Here is a 5952-nt window from a genome sequence, read left to right on the forward strand (position 1 = left end):
TGTGGATTTTGACCAATTTATAGAATAATCAGAAACTTTTGAGAATGAGTTTATTAATTCGATAACATTAGATATTGACTTTTCTGTGTTCTGAAGAAAAAGTAAGACATCGTCAGCATAAAGACTAATTTTATGTTCTATATTTCTACACAGTATACCTTTAATATCAGCAGTTTGTCTTATTGCTGCTGCTAAAGGTTCAATAAAAATAGCAAATAGTGCAGGTGAAAGTGGACATCCCTGCCTGGTCCCCCTCTGTAAACAGAAGCTTGAAGATATTTGATTATTTGTCCTGACACATGCTCTTGGTGAGTTATATAATATTTTTAACCAATTAATGAAATGGTCCCCAAAACCAAATTTACTCAATGTAGAAAATAAAAATTTCCAGTTTACCCTATCAAATGCTTTTTCTGCGTCCAAAGACAAAATAGCTGTTTCAATATTTTTACTATATGAATACTCTATTAAATTATATAATCTGCGTGTGTTTGTGGTCGAGTGTCTTCCTTTTATGAATCCAGTTTGGTCAGGATGAATAATGAGAGGAATTATTTTCTCTAATCTTTTAGAGAGGACTTTACTAATTATTTTAACATCTACATTAATAAGAGAGATGGGGCGATAACTGGTAGGTAGTACTGGGTCTTTGCCTGGTTTTAATAGTAGACTAATGTTGGCTGAGTTCATATGTGTTGGAAACCTGCCATTTTCTTCTGACTCATGTAGCATTCTGTGAAATATTGGTTCCAAGATGTTCCAGAACTCTTTATAAAATTCTGCTGGATATCCATCTGGGCCTGGAGATTTCTTATTAGGCATGTTTTTAATGGCTTCACGGAGCTCATCTGATGTGAATGGTGAGTCTAGTTCTGAAGATTGACTACTGTCTAGTTTTGGAAGTATTACTCTCTCCAAGAATTGATTAATATCTTCATCTGTTGGATTTATTTGTGGAGTATATAGAGTTTTATAGAAATCTCTAAAAACACTATTTACTTTTTCCTCGTCATAAGTTATGTTACCATTTGTGTCTTTAATACCATATATAGACGTTTTTTCTTTATTTAATTTGAGTTGATTAGCTAAAAAGCTACCGGATTTATTACTGTGTTCAAAATGTTCTAAGCGAAGTCTTTGTACTAAGAATTTGTTTTTTTTGTCAATACATTCATTTAGTTCTAATTTTATCTTGCGTAGTTTTTTCTGTGTTTCCTCTCCTTGTAAACTTTCTAATAATTTGATAGATTTCTCTAATTCCTCAATACGTTTATTTTCTTTTTTCTTTTTGTTTGTTGCGTAGGATATTATTTTCCCTCTCATAACTGTTTTCCCAGCCTCCCAGAGTGTACACGCTGATGTACCTGGCAAGTCATTAAACTCTAAATACGATGTCCATTCATTTTTAAAGTATTGTATAAATTCTTCATCCATAAGCAGTGAGGTATTTAATCTCCAGTTTATACTTTTTGGGATTTCTTTCTTATTATCTAAATTTAAAGTAACTGGTGCATGATCGCTGACAGCAATAGGGTGTATCTTAGTGTCTGAAATGTTGGTCAGCAATGAGTTGCTGATTATAAAATAATCCAGACGAGAGTAAGAGTGATGCACATGTGAAAAGAAAGAATACTCTTTACTATTAGGGTGAAGAGACCGCCATGCATCGCAGAGTCCATAATCACTCATGTACTGTTTAACTACATTTATGGATTGCCAACTGCGTTGAGCTCCTACTGCATTCAGCCTGTCTATTTTGTTATCTAGACCAAAGTTAAGATCACCTCCCAGTACCAGCGAGCAATCCATGTGATTTGATAGAGTAGAGAAGAGATCATGAAAAAAAGCGGCATCGTCCACATTTGGCCCATATAAGCTAACAATACAATATTTTTGACTGAGTATGGATAATTTTAATATTATATATCTACCTTGCGGGTCTATAACTGTGTCTAATATTGTGAAGTTCACATTTTTATGTATTAATATTGCTACTCCTCTCTGTCTTGAGTTATAGCAGGCTGAGAATACATGAGGAAACTCAGGAGATTTTAGCTCATCCACAGTTGACGGTAATTTATGAATCTCTTGGAGTAATACAACATCTGCCTTTAATCTTTTAATCTGGCTAAAGATTCTATTTTTTTTATGTTGGCTACCGGCTCCATTAATATTCCATGTGACAAACCTTAAGATACCCATATTTGTGCTTGTGAAAATATAATTAAACCACACCCAATATCACAAATATCAAAAATAGTAAAACACCCAGACAATAACATAATCCTTAATGATTGATTATTTATGATTTATAGATAAACTAAGTGCTGTTGGTGTGCAATGAATCTGAAATATATGAAAGTTTCATTTTTATCATTACATTATGGAAAATAATGACCTTTATCACAATATGCTAATTTTTTGAGAAGGACCTGTATATTGTCCTTATGTTGTTTAAATTAAATTCACAAAGCTCGGACTAACTTCACTTGCACTGTTCGCACATAAACAGAGTTTTCACTCAACCTGAAGTCGAGCACATATTACACGCAAAGCGTTACCAAAATGATTTACTTACGGTTCAGGAAATTCAACGCACACAGTAACTTGTGTAAATACACAATAATACCATGTGTACTTTCACCAAAACAATTTACTGACTTGCTTTTTTGTTGTATCTTGTAGTGTAGGATGATCATACGGCTCCTCTGAACGTCATAGGCTTATTGCAAAATGTGCATGTGTATTAACTAAATGTATGATACCATAACATGTATGCTGAATGGACAGAACACCAGCAAAAAAAACTGATGTAATTAGCGTGTAGCTTCTCATCACAATAGACAATATTGCCGGGTTATGAATTTTATGCCATATTGCACATCCTGACTCTGTATCCAACATCTGACTGTTCCTACAGTCAGTAAACACCAGCAGATGTCCACAGTAGTGAAACATATGATCATCAATACTAACTAAACAGACCTGTATTAACGTGTAATGTGTATAATTTCAGGTTAATCAGTCAGTTCCTGTCTGAAGATCCTCTAACGCCATGGGTGTCCTTGGAGAAGGATGGGGCAGTAATGTGTGGTCACTGCACTTTAAAGCAAGTATGTCATGACACAAACATTCAAAACTTGAAAATTACAGATAAAAGCAAATGATAATGATGTTTAGAGGAGATTATAACAACTATTGTTTTTTGTTTGTCAGATGGGGATGTGAAAACAGCCAGGCAGACATATGAAGCCATCGAAGGACCGCAGTATCCGGATCTGAGAGTTTGTGACTTCAGACTACACGTCAACTGCAGTGGACCATACCTCGGAGCTTCTCCGGATGCTCTGCTCTCCTGCACCTGCTGTGGTGATGGTGTTTGGAAATAAAATACCCACATTGTGCCAAAGATGCTGGAGTCCTCAGTGTCTCAATTAAGAAACATTTATGCATTTGACAACACAAACAAGTCCTATGAACTAAGCAGAGGTCACACAGGTACACCAGGTACAAGCTCAGTTGTTTGTGACTGTAGGGTGATATGGGGCTGGATATATGTTGTAGAATATCAGTTATGAGTTAAGCTCATAAGATATGTGTTTAGTATGCAAATAACCTCGTTGTGTGGACATCACCTCTCTTTTAGAGGAAAAATCAGTCTCTGTTTAACCCCAAATCAAATGTAAACTGAAACGTGAGTTCTTTCTCGTGTTTAAAGGGCATCAAATCAATTAATACACACAGATATGCCAAAATAATCACAAATTTAGTTGATTTTATGTATTTTATTACAAAAATAATCTGTTATATCTGATGAAGATTATGTAAGACAAAAGTTAACTGAATAACAAAATAGCTTTGCATCAAAGGTCTAATTGATTATTCAAATCAGTGAAACTTAAAATGCAGATTTTGGACTGGTTCTGTTTGTGAAGTAGTTAAAATTTGTGTCTAAAGTGAGTTAGGACCATCCCTCTTCTGAGAGGTGGACCTTCACATCTGTAACACACAGTTAAGTTTCACTTCGTCTACTTCTTCTTCAACTTCTTCATCACTACTTCTACAAGCACATCTACTTCTCAACGACTCAACACACTTCAACTGGACTTCGAGCAAACTTCAGAGAAAGACACATCCTCCTAGAGAGACATCCTAGGAAGAAAATTAAGAAGAGAAGCAGCTTTGCTGCAGACGTCTCAGGACAAGAGAACCTGACCGAACCAGAACCACCACACCGCAGAGTGGTAAATCCCAGCTGACTTCAGAGCCAGTGGCCGGACCTTCGTCCCTCCAACCAGTGATAGGTGAACTTTGAGGAGACAAACAGCCTCTCAGTCACCGGAGCATCTCAGGCCTTGCTGGTATCATTTTAACAGCTGTGGAACATTCTGGCATCTCGTTCTGGTGAGAGAGACTCTTCAATGCACTCCTGGTGAACCTATCACAACTGCAAACCTAGCTCACTGTCATGTTTTATAAAATCTAAAGTCCATTTTCTCTGTCTGCCTTTAAAAGTTACTCTTCTTTTAAAAAAGAGAAATAAGACAAATGATTATCTTAAAGAGAGATTACTTAAAACACACATTTTCATGAATAAACATTCAGGTATGAAATGAGACAGAATCAATGTTCATCAAAAGGTTTCGCTGTTCATCTCCTGAAAAGAAACTGTCATTAAACAAAAGGGTTCTTTCATGTGTTATCTGCATGGGAACCCATCCTGGGAGTAATACTCCTTTTTGCTAAAGGTAAAGTCTCAGCAGATGTTTCAAACTTCGAGGTCAGTTGAACCAAAAGCTCTCATTAAAACTATCTGTTTGTTTAATGTGAAATTAGTTCATATTGGCAGTGAAGTTAACACAGTGACAGTTTTTTTTTAAATTACATTTACATTAGTGTCAATTAAAAAGTTTATGAGCTGAGTTGAACACCTGTAAAACAAAGTCTGTTTGTTCCCAAGGGAATAGATGCATCTTATTTTAACAGTTTTAAACACAAAAACACATGAATGATGTTTGTTTGAGATGAGGTGAACTGTTTCTGAGGTGGTGTTCTTTTTCTGAGGTGGTGTTCCCCTACATGAAAGAGTGGGAGTACTGTGACTTCATGGTGTGGTCTGGGTCAGATTACTTTATTCAGAGGTTTGTGTCTGATGAGTTCTTTACTGAAGCAGTGAAAAATGTAGAAATGTTCTATAGGTCAGCATTTTTACCTGAGCTATTGACAAAATTTAATTTTTAATTATTGTCACATGTTTTGGAGCAGCCAAATTAACACACGATTAAAGCACATGGTTAAGATTCCAGTGATGGTATTTTAAAATTGTATTTCATACATAACTGCAGGTTTAGTAACATGTTTTTCTGATTCTACAGATAAAACCAGTCTTTAACTTTTTTAAACTGTTACAATTTTATTGACGTATAACATTTACAGTATTCAAGTAAAGTTGCTTTGATATTTTGATTGGAATTGATTAATATATATATATATATATATATACGTATGGTTATATTTATTATATATATATATATATTGTTTATATTATACGTATGGTTTATATTTATATATACAAAACATATATATGTATATATTTAATTAGATTAATGTTTATATGTCATTTTCCACCACTTTTATTGTCTGTCCAAACACATCTCACTTGTAAATGAGTCTTCGAGGCTCAATGTGACTTATCTGTTTAAATAAGGGTTGAATGAATATGTAACAACAAATATAAAGTTATTTTGGTTCTTTGTGAAACAAAAATGTTAGAGTAAAGTGTTTCAAAAAAATCTACAGCCACTACAAAAAGTAGTTCCATCCATCCATTATCTTTACCCGCTTATTCCATTTTGGGTCATGGGGGTCGCCGGTGCCCATGTCCAGCAATCATTGTGCGAGGGGCGGGGTACACCCTGGACGGGTCGCAAGTCCATCACAGGGCCACATGGA

This window comes from Nematolebias whitei, chromosome 20 (genome assembly GCF_014905685.2).
Source record: "Nematolebias whitei isolate Nwh7 chromosome 20, NemWhi1, whole genome shotgun sequence".
Taxonomy (NCBI): Eukaryota; Metazoa; Chordata; class Actinopteri; order Cyprinodontiformes; family Rivulidae; genus Nematolebias; species Nematolebias whitei.